Source organism: Xenopus tropicalis, chromosome 5 (genome assembly GCF_000004195.4).
Source record: "Xenopus tropicalis strain Nigerian chromosome 5, UCB_Xtro_10.0, whole genome shotgun sequence".
Classification (NCBI taxonomy): Eukaryota; Metazoa; Chordata; class Amphibia; order Anura; family Pipidae; genus Xenopus; species Xenopus tropicalis.
The window spans coordinates 102,763,734-102,784,561 of record NC_030681.2 but is presented as its reverse complement, the minus strand read 5'-3'; the positions used below and the strand labels follow the sequence as shown (position 1 = coordinate 102,784,561).

The 20,828-nt window shown below is 39.5% G+C and overlaps 1 protein-coding gene across 5 annotated transcripts in view; it reads left to right on the top strand.

Annotated features, from left to right (window-relative positions):
- The first annotated feature begins 11,331 nt into the window (after nt 1-11,331).
- The window catches only part of tnk2 (tyrosine kinase, non-receptor, 2), a 95,353-nt gene continuing 85,856 nt past the window's right edge, over nt 11,332-20,828 (top strand). Inside the window, exons 1-2 of one of the 5 annotated variants that reach the window (XM_031901447.1) lie at nt 11,332-12,562; nt 13,983-14,060. The gene's annotated coding sequence lies outside the window, so the exon portion shown is untranslated. The remainder of the gene's footprint in view (nt 12,563-13,982; nt 14,061-20,828) is intronic. The other 4 variants (XM_031901450.1, XM_031901449.1, XM_031901448.1 and 1 more) reach the window with 4 other exon arrangements.

Genomic DNA, 20,828 nt, shown 5'->3' with positions numbered 1-20,828 from the left:
ACATTAGCATACCCAGTAGTTGTAAAAATGCCAGTATTTTTAATCTCTCCTAAGCTGATCAGACCATTGGAGCTGTAGTTCTCATATTCTATGCTTACTAGGATGATACCTTTCCACTAACATTTCACTTTCTCAGATCTGTGTCTCTCACTGCTAAGTAAATCTTTATGAAGATGCACATTAACGAGTACCTTTAAGATTTTTTTTTTCCTGCCTTTCTTAAATCCCAGCATATTTACTAACGGTTGGATTTTTGGTTTTTTTTTTACTGATTCTGATTTTTAGCACTAAAAGTCACAGGAAAAAAAAAAATTAGTTGAAAAATCAAAACAGTCAAAATGCTACCATACCATTATTGGCAAGTCATATACAAGGAGACCTGTAAGGGACAAACATAATGTACATGATAATGTGGATCAAATGGCTGCATATACATTTGGTTTAAGTTATCATCTCTACACATGATATTTCTGGCTTGGTGCAGGCATTTTTTCAATCTACATAATTAGCCATAAGGTTCAGGTTCAGTCCCTTCTCTAGTACGGGTATGGGATCCCTTATCTGGAAACCCCTTATCCAGAAAGTTCCAAATTAGACTCTATTATAAACAAATAATTCTAATTTTTTTGTGATTTCCTTTTTCTCTGTAATAATAAAACAGTACCTTGTACTTGATACCAAATAAGATATAATGAATCCTTATTGGAGGCAAAACAATCCTGTTGGGTTTATTCAATATTTAAATGATTTTTAGTAGACTAAAGTTATAGAGATCTAAATTACAGAAAGATTCCTTAACCGGAAAACCCCAGGTCCAAAACATTCTGGATAACCTGTCCCATACCTGTACTCCCATGCTTTTCTTTTCTTTTTTTTGTTTTAAAATTTCCCTTAAAGGACAAAGAAAGTTATTTTGATATTTTACTGGCAATAGATTAGCCACATTGTGCCACCTAGAACAATATATTTATTCAGCAGAAAGCTTTACCATACCTGAGTAAAGAGCTTTCTCTGTTTAAAATGACTGCCATTTTAGCATTTTATAGCTGCTGGTAGCTCAGATTACACATTCTTATAGGAGGGGGAGCAAAAAAGGGATACAGTATCTAGTAGAATTAAGTCTAAAACAACGGGACTTTTCTGAGTTTTTCTTGAAAACGGAAGGGAGGAACACAGCAGGCGAAACAACATAGTCATCCCATATGTTGCTGGAACATCAGAAAAACTTAGGCGAATTTTCAACAAACATCGCATTCCTGTGTTTTTCAAACCCAGCAACACCCTGAGACAAAAGCTGGTGCACCCAAAAGACCCAACACCCAAGCACATGAAAAGTAATGTGGTCTATGCTGTCCAGTGTAGTGAAGAGTGCTCAGACTTATACATTGGGGAGACAAAACAACCTCTCTGTAAGAGAATGGCCCAACATAGGCGGGCGAACTCCTCAGGACAAGACTCAGCAGTCTATCTACATCTCAAAGAAAAAGGTCACTCTTTTGAGGACAGTAACGTGCATATTTTGGACCGAGAGGACAGATGGTTTGAAAGAGGTGTGAAAGAGGCCATTTATGCCAACCTGGAAAAACCATCCCTGAACAGAGGAGGGGGCCTGAGACACCGCTTGTCACCAACATACAATGGCGCGTTGACATCCTTACCCCGGCAGTTTCACAACAGTTCACACTTCCAGTCATGTACTTTGAAGGATTAACACCTTCATCAATGAGAATCTTGGTACCATTGTGATTGGATCATACCTTCTTACACCTGTCAGTTTCAGCTAACACCTAACTGAACAAGTTCAATGGAACCATTGTGATTGGATGTCTGTGACTCTACTACCATCAAGAGTTTAAATACCGGGGAATTCCCTACCAGTCATTTGAACTGAAGAAGCCACTCGGATGAGTGGTGAAACGTTTTCAAGAAAAAACTCAGAAAAGTCCAGTTGTTTTAGACTTAATTCTACTAGATACTGTATATCATGACCTGGATGAATGAGAATCTTCATAGACAAAAAAGGGATAGCTGTGCAGACTAGTGCCAGTGCCCCGAAGGAGAGGAAATCTGATACAGAAGAACATGTATACACAAAAAAAGACAATCTTGGGCCTGATTCACTAAAGGGCGATAAAACGTGTGCTATTTTTATTGTGCGCTAAAATTTTTACCGCGTCCTAATTTTGGCGATTTTTCGCACGATTCACTATAAGCATACTCGTGCTTTTTTACGCGCGATATTGCATGCGTTATTTAACTCGCGAAGACTATTTCAATGCGGTATTTGCTGGTACATGTGCTAAATTACGCCCGCGAATAATCGCCGCATATGAATGGTAGCTTAGAAATAGTGTATAAAAATTGTCGCCTCATATAAATGGTGTATATAAATATTAGCCACATATAAATGGTAGCATATAAATAGTATCATATAAATAGTAGATGCTTATAAATAGTAGCCACTAGTGATGAGCAAATGTGTTCTGGTTATCTTTAGTGAAAAATTAGCAAATCTTTCGAAAGATCCACGAAACGGCAAAAATGTTGTGCGGGCAAAAAAATTGTTGCTGTGACTATTATTTTTTGACGCTTGTATCAATTTTTGTATGTGTGGCGAATTTTTTCATGCGTTTTGCCATTGGCGGATTGTTTTGAGAAACGCGTGAAAAAATTCAACGCACGTCCAAAAATTTGCTGCGAATCCATGCCTGGCGAAGCATTTCATCACTTGTAGCCAAATATAAATAGTCGCGCAAATGAACGCACGCCATGTTAGCCATACACGCCAATACTTGCAGAAAATTACTGTATTAAAAATGAACATTTCGCTGCAAACTGGCGGCTGCGTCACTCTAGGGAAAACACAGACTTCAATAAATAACACTGTAAGTCCATATTTTATTGCAAAAAATCATTTACTGTACTTTTGTATAATTTTTCGCCTGCCTGTAGTAGGTGTTAATTTTCACATAGCCGAATGCGATATTTAGCGCGCAAAAGTTATAGTGAATCATGCGATCGTATTCTTTTCAGCGCAGAAATTAACGCATGCGGTAAAACTAGTGCGAGAAATAACCCATGCGAAAATGGCGATTTTTCGCACGTGATAATACTATGGTGAATTATTTTGCGTTTTTTAACGCAAAAAAGCGTGCGATAATTTTTATCGCCCTTTAGTGAATCAGGCCCCTTGTGTTTCTTTTGATAGAGGACTCGGTGCAGCATTTCTGTGAGTGCTTATGGCTGTATTTGACATAGACCTTTCTGATAAAGCTTACTCAGTTTTTACCTTTTACTTTACCAACCAAGATTCTTAAATGGTTTATGCTGTGGTAAGGACTGTTTAAATGGTATCCTACTGTTGTGCCTGTTTTTTTATTGATGTGTACCCACAACTAAACTAGATACTGACCCAATAATGGCCTATATAGGAAAGCTATACTATAGCTGCTACTAGTAGCTCTGTGTGTGTTCACCCTTAAACTTGTTCCAGAAGTGGAACTACACAAAAACTCAGATTTAGAAAGCACAGGTTATCCTGAAAAAAAACAATATGTAGTTTTTCTAGGTAAACTAAAAATCCCACCCCCAGGAAAAAGTAACAGAACACAAAATGTTCAAAAAATGTCTGCCATCTAAGTGCATATGAAATGGAAACTTCTGCTGACGTTTAAAGGAATACATGTAAAAAAAATAGGCATTTGGCAAAACCCTATCTTCTATATTCTCTTGGATACAAGGATTAGTAATCATAAATATGAGTGCCACTGTTGTTCTTAATAGTATAGGCAATATTAGCAAAGAACAAACTGGCATAACATAGCTTGGTTTATAAATCTTTTTATAAGTCTTTTTTTTCCCCACATATGCACCATATGTATTACAGGTATCGGACCCCTTATCCAGAAACCCATTATCCAGAAAGTTCTGAATTATGGAAAGGCCATCTCCCATAGACTCCATTGTAATCAAATAATTCATGTCTTTAAAAATGTTTTTCTTTTTCTCTCTAATAATAAAACCGTACCTTGTACTTGATCCCAACTAAAGTATAATGAATCCTTATTGGAGGCAAAACAAACCTATTGGGTTTAAATACTGTTTAAATATTTTTTTAGGAGACTTAAGGTAGGAGATCCAAATTACAGAAAGACCCCTTATCTGGAAAACCCCAGGTCCCGAGCATTCTGGTAACAGGTCCCATACCTGTACAATGTTTTGTGATAAAACTACATCCAAATACACATCTATTATACCTGGGTACTGTACTCTATATAAGACATCTTGCTGTCATTGCTTTATTTCCCAAAACATTGTATGAAGTGCCATTTTAGCCATAAGACAAGGTGGGAGCAGCACTTAACCAGGAGTGGCAAAAGCCTCCTTTGGTAACTTTGAGCCAAATTTCTGTCTTTTTTTTTTTAAGTTTGTTTGTATTGTATGTTTGTGCTATTTTTGTAAGCATTCATGGCTTATATATTTATTTTTAGTTGGAAAAAAAAGCAATAGGCCTGCTTTTTACAGTGCACTTAGCCATATGGCCAAAAGAGGGCAGTACCTTACTGGAGTATTTCCTAGTGCTCATGCAGATAGTATGCTTTGTTTTTATGATTAAATGTTCAAATGCAATGCTAAAAACAATAATTGCAAGATCTATATTTTAAGAAAAACTTTGAATGCAAAGTATCGCATTAGGAACAAATCAAAAAAGCAGGGAGCACCCCTTTTAACATTGCTGTCAGTTTTTTGTGAATAGGGGTACCCCAAAATGCAAAATCATATGTAGACCCTTGTGCTCCCATGGCAAGTTTGATTTCCACATTCTGGCCAGCTATAGAAATTTAGCATATTACCAATGTGCATAATTATATGTCTTTGCTAAAATATCTCTGCATAACGGTGTATGACTGCCCAAGTACCCTCTTATGAAAAGCACAGAGCCATAACAAGCTGTAGGAAATGTGGGTACTAAACACATAATTCACCTTAACTTAGGAGTAAAATTTTAAATTACTGATAAGGTAATTGTCTCTGAAAATTGCTAAGGCAAAACTACTGTATTGCGCCATGAGAAATTTTGAATTAGCTATTTTAAGGGTAATCTATGAATGCAATAGATAGAACATATATGTTTTCCTTTGGTCTGTGGGTTTTCTTCCACACTCCAAATAACATACACACAGGTAGGGGCGTATTTATAATAAGGCTTATATATTTATTTATTCTCTCTTTTTTTTTTTTTTTATGTGTGTGTGTGTGTATATATACGTATATATATATATATATATATATATATATATATATATATATATATAATGTAATAATGTAATATAATATAATGTATTTCGTGGTCACAACCTCATTGCACCCCCGCCTAATGGTTTAAAATTTAGTGGTTGAGCACAACTTTCCCTTTTTTTGCTATATATATATGTATATATATATATATATATATATGTATATATATATATATATTCAGGAACAAACAGAGCACACCCTATAGATGTTCAAATGCCCAGGGTGCTGGCAAAAATTTTTTTTATACAGACAGTGAGCCGCACACACAGGGACTTTGCAAAAAAATAACACGTTTATTAAGAAAAAAAGGTACAACGTTTCGAGCACCAACTATACACAGTGGTAAAATGTCAGGTTCCTGTGCTGTACAAAAATTAGACAAAGATTAATCATTTCAGAACTTTTTCCACCTTTAATGTGACCTATAAACTGTACCACTCAATTGAAAATCAAACTGAAATCTTTTAGCTGAAGGAAAGAAAACCAAAACTAAAATAATGTGGTTGCATAAGTCCTGTTTGTTGTTTGCGCCACTATAATAATATAAAAAAAAAAAAATACATCTTCAAAGTTGCAGGAATGTTCTGCAAATTAAATGGTGCAAACTCTCAAAACAATCCATTTTAATTCCAGGTTGTGAGGCAATTAAACATAAGAAAAATGCCAAGGGGGGGTGAATACTTTAGCAAAGCACTGTATATGCCCCCAGCATCCACTGTGGATTTCCATAGGAACTCTGGTGGCAGAGCTGGGGGGAGAGGGGGTAGCCGCACTTTGTTAAAGTGAAGCCATGCCCACCAACATAGGGGCGTACACCCTGCACAAAGTTTAACTGGCTTCTGTGGCCCTACTGTATGTGTGTGATAGGGACCTTAGACTGTAAGCTCAACTGGGGCGGTGAATAATGTAAAATCTCTATTTATTGCACCAACATATTCTGCAGTGCTTTGTAAAGGATACTAATAATACTGATAATAATATTGATGCAATTTATGTACTTGCATTCAAACACATCTTTCACTTCCACAAGAGTGAAACATGTCCATCCTGCAAATTCTGGCAAATGGTGAGCAAATGCATCAGTAGGTGCCAGACTTGCACCTAGTGAATCAGATGCAAACACAATTTTAAACATACACACTCTGGAAGTGATGTAACGTGTGCCCGATTTGCATCAAAATGCATGGGCAATTGTGGCACACACAACTCTAAGCAAGGCCGCAGTTATGCTTGACTTATGGGAACAAACGCTGCATTATGAGTAAAAACATGGAATTTTGTGATGTAATCCATCAACGAGGTGTGGGTTGGGTGAAGATTTTTTGCTAAGTGGGGTTTGAGGTGAGGGGGATTATGGCTTCGACTGCACCCCCCTCACCTCATGAGGGCCTATTTCTTTCATGTATTTTCCTTTAAATAAGCAGTAAAATGACTTTAGCCATTCACTCCAGACCTAAGCAGAGCAGTGTAATTTATTTATGACCATGTAGAGATAGTGTATTGAATAGAAGGCCACACGTTCTCTTTAAAGGAGCATTTACTGAGTGATATCCTTGGAAGGATCTGTGTGTTTCTGTCCCATGGTTTCTGTTGAGTAATGGCACTGGCGCATAGTTGTTTGTAAGGAAACCACACCTTAAGTACCATGAAACAATAAATAAAGTCTGGAAGTGAATAATATGGTGAGCTCACCTTCTTTTTGGCTTGTTACTGGCAACTGGAAATAGTTTCTCCATTACAATTATGCAGATCTGCTTTTACAGTATATTACTATTCTAGCCGTTTGACAATAGAATTATTTGTGGATTTTAGCTATCTGTCCATCCATGTTTTTTTAATAAAAGCTCTGCACTATGATATAAATTGGATTTTACTAACTCAGTGTTCTGCTCTTTCCACTTGAGAAGACTATGATTCATAACTTGTACTATGCATAAGATGGGTGGAGTAATTAACTGATGATGGGTAGCCAGCCTTTCAAAACAAAACTCAAAAACCAGTTTTTAGGAAACAGCTTAGAGAATGTTGTTTTATTAGTAGAATACTGCTAACTTAAGGGTGGTGTGATTAATGTAACAGTGCGCTCATATGCCCTACTCCTTAAAGGGCATCTACTACCCTAAGACTTCCCTCACCAGAGGTGTGGGCTAACAGAGCCCGCACTTCGGCTGGGGGAAACAATATTCATTTTTTCAAAAAATACCTCGCTACAGGGTTAGTGCCACAACTCGCTCATTATGCACATATGTGTGACATAGGCAGGTGGGTTGCATCCACGCTACGTCACACACATGCGCATAATGAGTGGGGAGTCTCGTTCATAACCCACTTGCACGCTAAATAACATGGCCGACCGCACTGGGAGCTCCCTCCGGGTGCGGGCTGCTTGGCACCACCTGGGAATCTTTTTTGTTTTTAAAAGGAGAAGGAAAGGTAAAAACTAAGTAAACTTTATTTAAAAGGTCTATGTAAATACAGTCATAAGCACTCACAGAAATGCTGCTCTCCTCTATCAAAGGAAACACAGGATTTCTTGTCTCCTTTTTTGCCAAAAGGACTTTCCTTCTCTTTTAATGGATAATTGCACACAAGTGGTGGATTTTACCCCACAAAGGCTTGGCTGCCATTAAACCCCAGAACTCATGGCAGGATAAATACAGTGCCAATTCCATGTATAATAGCCCAGACAAAATGGCAAATTTGTGTAAATTACATCTTGCATTGTCCAATTCATATATAATATGCAGGAATACATGTGTGCACCATACTCTGCCTGTGTGTGACATACTCTGCCTGCCCTATGCTGCCTGTGTGCCATACTCTGCCTGCCCTATTCTGCCTGTGTATGCCATCCTCTGCCTGTCCTACCCTGCCTGTGTATGACATTCTCTGCCTGCCCTATGTTGCCTGTGTGCCTCCACAGGGGAGGTGGAGGCAGCATATGGATTTAAGTGTATGTCTTAATATGACATAATAGAATTCTTTCACATATCCCTACACCAATCATTTGACTTTTTGGTGCACAACCGCCATTATGGTCGTAAAAGTGCTTCTGATAACATGGGTGTGGTTTGAAATGGGTGCGGTTTAAAAAAGGAGAGTGGTCAAAACTGGCTCCCATTATCATCCACCATGTAGGCCATTTAGCAGCCATCTAGTGTCAACCAGGTAGTGGTTTAAATGAGAGATTGGAAAGTGAATAGAAGGGGGGCCTGAATAGGAAAAAAGGTAATAAAAATTAACAAGAACAATAACATTTAGCCTTACAGAGCAATAGTTTTTGGCTGCTGGGGTCAGTGACCCCCATTTGAAAGCTGGAAAGAGTCAAAATAAAGAGCCAAATAATGAAAAAACTAACAGTAATAAGGAAGACCAATGAAAATTTGCTAAGAAAAGGATATTCTATAACATAATAAAAATTAACCACCCCTTTTAAAGGGGTAAACCACCCCTTTAAAGTCAACGGCTTCCTGGATGGGCGATTCGGAGCAGTAACTGGCATTTGTTCCCTTTTGTTTTTTTTGAAGCAGAGAAAATGTTGTGTAGTTATTTTATTTATTTTTATTCAGAAATCAGTCAACCTGCCTATTTGTGGGAGTGTGGGAAGAAAAATGGATTGCCTTGAGGAAACCCAAGCACTCATGAGAAGAACATACAGACTGCTTACAGTGCGCTGGCTACAATCAAACCTAGGACTCCAGCAATGCTACCATGCCATCTGCACCACTTTTATATATATCCCCTTTAATTAAGAACTTCTCCTCAGCTTCATTAACTTTAATACAGCAGCTTTATGAAGGTGTGACCAGTATCTGTAAAGGTGAGTAAATCAATAATCACCACTAATGGGTTTTGCAGGCTAATTTTTCACTTTCAGAGCCTTTGCAAAAATCTGACAAGTAGTAATTCAGACATGCAGGTTATGTTGCAGCACAGGATTCTGGCTGTAAGGGAGCCTGTCCTTGCTGCCTGCCCTATAACAAGCAGTAAGGTCAGGTCAGGGCAGGGCAGGCCAGGCCAGTGGGGGGGGGGGCTGTAAATGATCTCTTATTCTCAGCTTTCTTATTGTTGATTTTGCAGTTGCTGAGATTAATTCGCTTTTATTGTTTTTTAGGAGCAAACTAAAAGCGTGTATCTCTTTAGAGCTGGGTTATAGTTAGGTCATGCTACGTCAGGCTGGATAGATTTGGCAAAATGAAAACAAAAGAATACTTCTCGGTGGGACTGTTGTATAAAGGTTTTGAGAAACATTACTGTAGATTTTATAATCGGATCTTGTCAGTAATCAGACTCTGACCCAATAGTCTTAGGGCTCTGGCACACTGGGAGATTAGTCGCCCGCGACAAAACTCCCTGTTCGCGGGCGACTAATCTCCCCGGATTGCCATCCCACCGGCGAAAATGTAATCGCCGGTGGGATGGCATACGCGGCGGCGCGATTTCAGTGAAATCGCGCAAGTTGCCTCGAGAGGAATAATTACTCATTCACATAAAGCATTGTTTTGAATGTAATGTTGAGGGTATTGAGCAGGAGGCAGGGGGGGTCCATCCCTTCCGCTTGTGGCAAAGGTCAGAAATAACAGGGGGCAGATGGAGTGCTCTGTAAACCAACCTGCTTTTCCAATAAACCTTAAGCTACTAGCTTAGAATCCTTTACCTACATACTGCTGTGCCAGTGACAAGGGGTAGCACTAGAAATATAGTTACGTAAACTGCCAAAATTCAAGTCCCAGAACATGCGCACAGATATCTTATGAAGATATTATCTGTGTGTGTATTGTCAGCTTTAGTGTGCTCCCTCAGCCTTGTCATTGTTGGTCTTCTCTAAACAAGTCATGCAATCAGTTTGACATTTCTGCATTTGCAAGGTTTACTTTATCTAAATATTTCTTTTCTAAATAGCTTTCCAGTATAAAAATATTAAGATCATTAAAAATGTTTAATGAATGGCACACAGGGTGTTTTCTCTGCTGGTGAAAACATGCAATCAGAAAAAAAACACCATCTCCTGCCTTCTGCCTGGCCTGTCACCACACATACAGGGCAGATTTTGGCATGAAAATGCATTTATGTAATGGGGAAAACACATTGTGTGTCAAAGGCTTTAGTCAGATATTGATCACAGAATGGGGAAAAACTCCCACAGGGAGGGGACAAAATTAGACTATGTATGTTCCTCAACAGATGGGTCTTTACAGGCTTCCTTTACAGGCTAGGAAATGATGGTTCCTTTGACCACTGCCAAAAGCTGCTGGAACTCTGGTCCTCAATTTGCATGTAATTCTATCAACAGGTTGCTTTTAGTCACGTGAGCAATAAATGCTAACGTTCTATTGGTTGCAATACATAACTAGATCTGGTGCAAATTTTATTAGGCAGCATTTACCAGAGGCAGCAATCAGTCATTCCTGGTATTAGCAAATTTTCTGGTTTTAAACCAAAAATGAATCTCTGTTAAGGTGGCTATACGCGTTAAGATCTGATCCTGGATAGACTGAAATCACCTATGCAGTTAAGGGAAAGGCCCATACATGGTAAATTAGAAGTGGACTCAAGAGTCTGAAGGGGCAGAATTGTCAGCTTAAATCTGCCCATGTATGGCCAGCTGTAGCGCAGAGGGTGCAACTGGGCTCCCTGTGTGAGGTAAGCACATGGGGGAAACACCAGAAACACCCCTGGCTCTTACCACATGTAATGTAAAGGGGTGGTTCACCTTTACGTTAACTTCTAATATTTTATAGAATGCCCTATTTCTAACAACTTTGCAATTGTTTTTTATTATATTATTGCCTTTCTCTTCTACAACTTTGGAGCTTTTAATTGGGGGGGGGGGTCACTGACGCCCAGCAGCTACAAACTACTGCTCTGTGAGCTTACAATTTCATTATTATTGTTACTTTTTATTCTCTAATCTTCCTATGCAGGCCCTTTCCTGTTCATATTGTAGTCCCTCATTCAAACCACTGCCTGGTTGCTAAGGTAAACAAAACCCTAGCAACCACATAGCCACTGAAATACTTTACGTTCCAGTGGAAGAACGCATAATGAAACACGTTTTTATGCAGCAAAGCATGGCAATGTGTCGCAAATCTTGATACTGTTTATAATAAATATGTCCCACAGACGCTTCACCTGCGCTTGTATATTGTATATGTATAGCTGGTACCACTATTTCACAGTCAATAGTGAGAAGTAGTACATTTTTATTATACTTACAATTTCGTACTCGCTATATGCCTGCGTCTTACCACTTTTACAATGAATATATGCGTGGGTCTTACACCTTTTACAGTGAACTCCTGTGAGACGCAGTACATTTTAATTATAGCTGCACAACCTCGCTTGCTAAACATCCCAACACTACAAGCGCACCACTCCTCCAGACAATAATAAGGTCCGGTACGCCAGGTTTCTGGCCCCGCCCCCTAGCTCGGCGCGTTAGTATTGTGGGGCGTGTCCAGCATAGCTCCTCCCTCTGCTTAAAGCGAGTCTGGGCACGTGTTTAGTGTTCCAGTCGGGAACAGGGACAGAAATGGGGAAGGAGCCGCCGGAACTGCCCGGAGACCCAAGCAGGGGAAAAGCCTGCTAGGAGGGCAATGGGTATGGTTACGGCGTCCATTTTATGACGTTTACGCACTATGTTGAAGTGCATCTTACTCCCTTACGCTTTAAAATCTTCGTATTACTAAGAAATGATTATCGCACCACCCCTACCCCAGGTAACAGTCATGGGATCCGCTTACTTTGTGCTGACACAACACGTCCCACATACACCATTTAGCCTCCTGCCTGCCGTTTCAGTTACCCTACATCCTATTACTTTTTCTGACAGCTTGCTTTCCTAGTCATCATTCTTTCTACCTGCGATGTCATTCTTGGATCTTTCTAATCAGTTTACTGCAACCCTTAAGAATAATGGCCGAGATATGACACGGCTCGGAGGAGGGCACACGAACGACGTTGCACTGAGGGACGAAACGTGACATCACAGGGAGGAGGATGAATGGGGAAGCTAGGACCTGTCAGTAAAAAGTAAGGGGAGCCCGCATAACTGATATCGCAGGCAGGAGGGAGGAGGCTGAATGGGGCAGGCGGGACCTGTCAGCACAAAGTAAGAGAAGATCGCGTCGCAGTTACCAGCGGTGGGGGAGGTGCGATAAGGATTTTAGCAATACGGAGATTTTTTAACAAAAGGGGAGGGGGAGGTGGACACAAGCAGGATGCACTTGAATTTGGTGCATAGATGTCCTAGGATGGGAAACAGGTCAGTAGTTGATGTCTCGGTATTTTTTTAAATGAGCTGTAACTATGGAGTCCCCTGCCAAACAGTGTCATGTTTGTTTACAGAAAGCTCCTTATGACATTGCTCTGCTTATTCTTCTTATGTTAAACCGGTGGCCCCCGGCTGTCACTGAACTGGAACTTCTAGCAGCACCTTGATAGGTCAGAGGCCGCTGTATTTGTAAGCCCCACAGCTATAAACTGTTAGCCTTCTGTATACATGCTTCAGTTTATTCCTAAGTGTTACTGTCCCCTGATTATCACTGGAATCACAGGAAAACACACCTGTGCATTAGAGCTCTTTAATGGTTATATTTGGTACATAACACGAGTTTTGTTATAACGTTTAAATGAATATCTCTGGTTATTCATGGTAGTTCATGGTGCCTGCATTTACAAAAAACACCAATGCTCTTTGAGGCTACAATTTTATTTTTACTTTATATGAATTATCTTAGTATTCACACCCTCTCCTATTCCAGTATTTCATTTGCTCCCCTGCCTGGTTGCTAGGATACATTGGACCCTAGCAACCAGGTGCTACAATTCTGAACTACAGAGCTGCTGCTTAAAAAGCTATATATGTCAAAACCCACATAACATCAAGACCAAATGCAATTTGTCTTACATTATCACTATAAACATCATACTAAGGTTAATTTAAAGGTGGGCTGCACCTTTAAAAATGTGGGGTGACCATGACTGTACTAAGCGATGCCTGAGTCATGACTTAGACGGAGCTGTGTGACTTTGCTGCATGTATGTAATTGTTTATCTTTTACAAACAAATGTATTAAATAGTTGACCAGTTTTCTAGTACATTGTTTATTTTATAATATTGATGACATTGTGGCTAAGTGTTTATTAGGTGTAAAGGTCAGTTAAAATAACACTATTATCCTTTGTTTATACAGTGATAACATTTTCCACAGTGCTTTACTAAAACTTAACAACATTTGCATAAGTTCCTGCCCCAGTGGAGCTTACAATGTAAAGCTGGCCACACATGTGGCGATTTTCGATCTTTCATGCGATCATTGGTCGCATGAAAGATCCTTCCGACCCTCCACTGACGTTCAGGGTTGAATCGTCAGATATGGAGGTAGAAACAATAGGATTTCTACCTCCTTCTGCCGATTCAGCCCTGAACGTAGATTTTGCTCAGGCGCCTTCTATGGCGCCCGATCAAAATCTTTTAACCCGCCCGATCGGCGAGTCGACCGATATCTGCAGCCTCCTGCGACATCGGTCGCCTCGCCAAGTTTCGATAAACGCACCGAAAATCATACTAAACGAGGTTTCATATGATATTATCGGTGTGTGTATGGCCAGCTTATGTCCATGTCACAGACACACTCAGTGTATCATGATCCAATTCATCTGTGCATTGTCTTGTCTTCCAGGCATTCCCTTCATTGCAGCTTAAAGGTGGCTATACACGTTACTTTTCAGTTTTCTCTACTGAATCGTCAGATATGCAGGTAAAAAAGGAATTCTACCCTTATCTGACTATTCACTGTTAATGTTTTGCAGATGTTTGGGCATCTTCAAGGGCACCCGAATATAAATTTTACATTCTGTTCATTCAACGAGGTGACCGATATCCAAGGCTTTTGCCAATATCAGGTCTCCAACCATACATGCATTGAATACTGTACACATCTTTGTTTTGTACGATAATTTTGGTGCGTGTATGGGCACCTCTAGCCTTAGGGCACTGACACAAAGGCAACAAATCTGCTTTAGGGCAGTTTCCTCTCAAGACAACTTCGGGCGACTTTGGGACATCACAGCTACGATTTACTTTCTAGCCAGTGGGATGGCATTGTCACAAAGTAGCCCAAAGTTGCTTCTCAGAGAAACATCCAGCTACTTCAAAAGTAGTATCCTGATTTGCTAAAATGTAAGCTTTTTGGCACTACTTAGGTCCCTGGTCAATGCCTGAAGCAGGGACCTAAGTAGTCCTGAAAACTCACACTTTATATTCTACAAAATGTATCACCTACTCCTATATTTTCTGGTTTTGATCTTTTGGCTAACACGGTACAACACTCTGCTACTGTCTAAAATAGTCACTTAGGTTACATTTTTATATTAACTGTTCCATACGCACAGATTGTGTTCGGGTTTGGAATATGCACATATCTCTTGGCATTACTGTGCAGTGTTTTGCTTCTCTATTTTAGAGCTGCAGGGGGTTAAAGTGGGGAAAAAACCCAATAAAAACACATTTATTAAATCTTCTTATGGCATAGGGCTGCTGTGCTACATTCCATACCTAGCAGCCTTATTTCATATAAGATATGTTTCCACAATGTATCTACCGTGTTTACAAATGCAAATTTGGATGGAAATTGCTATGTTTTTTTACCCAGTAAAGAGTTTCCCCTAAATTTCCAATTGCAGGTGCATATTCTGTTGTAACCACTGAAACTTGTGTGTGATTCACCAACATCGTTGCAAATTAGCGTAGGTTCTTATAAACAATTGTGAATTGTGGCACATTTTTCTCTTGTGTGACACTATTAACAGCAGTAGTGTCCGATTCACTTGGAGCATTTCAGTTGTGGCTGATGACACCACTCACTAAGGGAACACTGGAAAATAATGTCCAGGCTCATGATAATTTCCTTGCCTCTGTTCGCCAGTGCGTGCACTTGTGTTTAAGTTATCAGAGGGTGCATTGGGGCCCGCCTCAAGTTGCAAAGGAGCATGTATGCACACAAGTACTTGTACATACTTCATTTTGTGTCTGTCTGGTGCATTCTTAAATGTAGGTTCACTACATTTGTTGCTAGCATATCCTGTAGAACTGCCAGCTGCCTATATGATGTTGGCTACAACTACCAGCATCTCTCTTGGTCAGGTTGTTCCCCATTGTGCGCCCCCCAATCTGTCTGGCTGGTGTGTAAGCTTTAAATTGTATCAGTACTGAGATTAACTGGCCTCCTGCATTGTTCACGCTTAAGAGTTATGCTGTATGCCCCTTTTTTGTTTTCACAGTCATGCTGTAAGTCCTTGCGCCGTTCACACCTGCAAGCCCCTGGCCTTTAGGACCTTAGACTGTAAGCTCCTGTATTGTTCACCTGTTCACACATCAGACAGACTGTAAGGGCAGTGTTGGCATTGTGTCACTGTATGTACTGCATTACAAACTGTTCATGTTTGAGTTGTCATGATCCATTACTTATATAGAGATGATGATGATGATGATGGTTTCCCTGTCTTCTTACCTACTCTGTCTGCCCTGCCTATGTGTGCCATATTCTGCCTGCCCTACACTGCATGTGTGTGTGCTATACTCTGCTTGCCCTATGCTGTCTGTGTGCCATACTGTACCTTCCCTACCGTGCCTGTGTGCACCACACTGTCTGCCCTATGCTGCCTGTGGGAGGTGAACCTGGCGGGGTGTTTGTTTTAGGAGTTTGTCAGCATTTGCCTTCTATGATTGGCCTTCCAGCACTTAGGCCTGAAAAAAATCCATCCCTTGGTACCACAGAAGTTGGATTGCCATAGCTAATTTCTTAATGATCATGTTCATCCACTATATTGGTTTCTTAAGCATTTCAGAGTTCTGGAGATGTAGAACACAAATCAGTGTGACTTGCATAGTAATGAATTTGCTTTCACTTTTCGCAGGTCTTCACATTATCTGGCATATTCAGTGTACCGAGTGTTTGATAGGATGGCTCCTGTGGTACCTGTCATTGCTGTAATAGCCTCATGCCTCTCTCTGGGTTAACTCATATTTACACAACTGAATTTATGAAGAACTATCAATTTGCACTTTTAATTTCATTTAATGTAATTTATGTATGAGAACCAGAGGAAAGGCAAATCTGCAGCTGCAACAGAGACACAGTGCTTTTATTAACGAGCATTCCCAGAATCGTCTAATTAGCCAAGTCCTCCCCCATAGCAGGCTGGACAGCTGTATGCAAGTTTAGGGAAACAAGAAACACAGGGTCTCATTCAACTTAAACACTCCACCCCATTCATAAGTTTAAAAGGGAGGGACAGAGAAACATGAGGGACACATACCTCACCCACACTCTTAAACACCAGGACGCTGCCCCTCTTTCCCTTCCAATTAAAACACAGCATCTCTGTGCACTTCCAGACGCTCTCCAATACACCCAACATGAAACAAAATCATCCTCTGAATTCCTCTGAATACATAGCTTTTACTTTCACCTTCTTTTACAGAAATTTCAGAGATGCATACACAACTCTCATTGCCTCTGTTGATGTTATAAACAGCTCTGCATTAAAAAGAAACAAAAAAATTTTTATGGTTATTGTTATGCACCCTTATTGAGGCAATTAATACCTTTTTACCCCAAGGTATTTTACTGCAGATTCCAGCATCCCTATATCTAACTGAAATCAGCTATCCTTTAAGTTTCCCTGAGTTGGTACATGCAAATTCAGGACTTTTTCAGCTTTTAATGTATTGCCTCTACTCCCAACTTTAATGAGTGCAAGAGATACCTTTGATTGGGGAGAAGGTTGCAGTGTCCGGTTTTCCAGTAAGTGCTCTGTGGCCAGCTTTTATTTTATTTTTTGAGAAGCAACAAACTGGACCAGGGAGTGAAATCAGGGATTATTATCATAGGGTTGGGGAAAATGGCCCCTTTAGTGGAGCTCCCCCATACATTTGCCTGGGTCCCTGTCTTGTGATTTAAAAAAGAAGTTTACTTTTGCCAAGATTTTCACTTGTTTAGCCGTAAAGAGGTGGTTCACCTTTAAATTAACTTATAGAATGTCCTATTCCTAGCAACTTAGCAAATGGTCTTCATTATTTATATTTTATAGGTTTCAAACTATTTGTCTTCCACTTTTTTTACATTTTAAATTGTTTTACATTTTTTCCTGCTTTCAAATAGGGGTTACTGACCCCAAAACCCAAAAACTATTGCTCTGTGCACTTACAAATTTATTAATATTGTTACATTTTATTACTTATCTTAATATTCAGCCCCTCACTTATTCATATTCCAGTCTTTTGTTTAACCCACTGGCTGGTTGCTAAGGTAAACAAGACTATAGCAACCAGATAGCTACTGAAATTCCAAACTGGAGAGCTGCTGAACAAAAGGTTAAATAACTGCAAAACTGCAAAAAATAAAAACCAATTGCAAATTGCCTCAAAATATCAATTTCTACATCATTATAAAAGTTAATATAAAGGTGAACATCCCCTTTAATGAATTTCCCATGCTCCCAACCTGTGATTGTCGAGGATCTTCAGTAAGTGCTCTAGGGCCAGTGCTTTTTTTTTTTAAATAAAAAATGGGGTTCACTGCACCAGGGAGTGGAGATGATTGTCATGGGAGGAGGAAGGGTGTATAATGGCCTTCATTTAGGATCTTTAACTACCATTGTCTAAATGCTGTCATGACTAGAATCTTTGCCATAAATAATCTTAGAACTGCTTTGTGATACAAATATGGCCGCAACTGATCAGCCCAGTGCAAACTATGCACAATTAGTTGTAACAAAGAAAGCTACAAGTAAATTATGTGTTACAATGCCTTTACTTAAAAAAAAAAAAAACACACACACTTTTTCTTCCAAGTTTTTTCTGATTCTGGCAAGATGTTCACATCTGTTTATGAAGAAGACCTCCCCTTCACCTTCAGCTTTGAGCATGTTCACCAGATTGCACTTGCATGGCTTTCAGAAGCTGTGCCAAGTGTAATTTCAAGCTCATGTGTATAAACCCAATTGTTTAATCTAACATGTTTGTCACATGAGAGGCCGTGTCATCTGCCCATTCTTGGTGCCACTCCAATAGGAACACGGGCATCAAAGGTTGCACAATGATGCTTTTTTCCTACACAAAGGCAGCCAATGGGTGCAACTACTTGCACATTCACAGTTTCCACTATGGTCAGCAAGAAGTCAGGAGCTGAAAAACCAAGTAAGTGACCACTTGGTTTTCATCCACATACCTAAAAAATGATCTGATGCTGAGGTTTTTAGAAAAATGAATAAGGCATTTTATATGGTGGGGATAATCTATTTGGCAAAATGTAATTTTCATTATAACCAGATAGTGGGCATAAGGTGTTTGAGCATGTGCTTTATGTTTTTCATTTGCACTGAAAATCTTATATATTAAAACACACAAATAGACACTTTATCTTGTCATGTAAACAAGGCTGAATACTGGCATATTATAACTGTCCCTTATTTAAATAGTTAAACATATTCCACATACTTATACTTACCTGTTGACTATCTGACCTGCATGCAAGTACACTTTGGTATGATCCTACCAGTTGTCCAAGGTAAATACATACTTAGGGGCACATTCATTAAAGTACGATTGAATCCAAATACAAAAAAATCCTATTTTCATACTGTGTGTATTTTTTGCGACTTTTTCGTTAATTTGCATTACTTTTTGGTACCTTGCGACAATCTGCGTATTTGTCGCGCCGAGTACGAAAGTTTCCGATTCATTAAAGCTTTGTTATCATGACTTTCCTTGGGTCAGGTTGGAGCTGCAGAGTGCCATTGAGTCCTATGGGAGGCTTTAAAAAACACGCACTGAAGGATCAAAGTCAGAAAGGTTTTCCCACCATTTACGATCGTTCGAATACGAAAATTTCATGACTTTCGGATCGCCAATACAATATTATCATGACTGTTGCGATTTTTTCGTAAGCTCTTTCGTCACATTTTCGATCATCAGAAATTTTTGTACCTAATCCGAATTTTACCAATTTCGGGATTCAAACTCGTACTTTGATGAATCTGTCCCTAAGTCTTATATCTGTGGGATGTAAGTTGGATAAAAATCAATTTCAGCACAACCTATCCAATCCTGTTTTACTTACTAGAGGGCTTAATTACAATGCATGGGGCAAGTGCAAGAACAGGCACAGATTCCCCTTTGGGTTGCGCCTTCAGGCCTGTATCTCCGTTTCTGAGTGCAGAGACCTGAGACTAGCCCCATGAACACTTCAAAATCACTTAAAAGGAAAGTTCACTGAATTAACCTTTAGTAAACTATTTGCAGTTAGACTTTTTATTTTTGTGATTTGATGAAAGTTTTACTATCTGTCTGACTGCTAGGAATAAAGGGTTTGCACACCTTTTGCAAAGTCCTACCAGTGTGGCAGGGCTTTACAAAAGAAACACTTTTCTAAATATATTTATGTAGCTAAAAGTGATCCAAATTTGCACATACCCAATTTCAAGGTTAAGTGCCTTTGCAGAGATCAGCAGGGAAAGGACACCACCGATGACAGTTGTATGTCCTGTCCCAGTTTGCTTGCATAGCATAAATTGGCTGCCATGCTATGCAAATGATGAACATATGGGGGCAAGCATGCACAGTAGCTCTTAAACTGCCTGCTGCTGGTCTCTGCGTTAATGAAAAAAAAAAAGGAGTGGGTTGGACCCCCGTCTACTGATAGGAAGACCAAGGTTGACCATGGTAAGGGGCAATATTAACTAGTAAAAAAACTCGTTTTTGCTAGGTAGTTTTAATTGGAAAAGTGTTTCTTTTATAAAGTCCTAAGGACTTTACAAAAGGTGAACAACCCCTTGCCCAACAACCAGGAAGTCTGAATGCAAGAGTAAAGTTATTAACTTATTAACTTTTGTATTTGATCTGTGTTTTAAATAGTTGCAAGGGTCATTGGGAAGATAAAAGTATGCTTGCTATGAGACCCCACTATGGAAGAGAGCACCCCAGAGAACATGTCTTTGAGTGACATTATCAATCACTTCCTCACAATCATATTGTTTTTATTTTGATGATTTTTAGCTTTCAAAATATTGTAAGTACATGCCTGATTATCTTGGTGGTCTTTGACTTGCTTGATGGTCTTTGGATGCTGTACTTTCATAAAGTAAACTCTTGCTTAAAGGAACAGTAACATCAAAAAATTAAAGTGTTTTAAAGTAATTAAAATATAATGTGCTGTTGCTCTGCAAAAAACTGGTGTTTTTGCTACAGAAAAGCTACTATATAAATAGGCTGCTGTGTAGCCATGGGGGCAGCCATTCAAGCTGGAAAAAAGGAGAAAAGGCACAGGTTACATAGCAGATACATAGTAGATAAGCCCCATATAATGGGGTTTATCTGTTATCTGCTAAGTAACCTGTGCATTTTCTCCTTTGAATGGCTGCTCCCATGGCTACACAGCAGCTTACTTATATAAACTATAGTAGTCATTCTGAGGCAAACACACCAGTTGTAGCAATGCAGGGCAACAGTACATTATATTGTAATT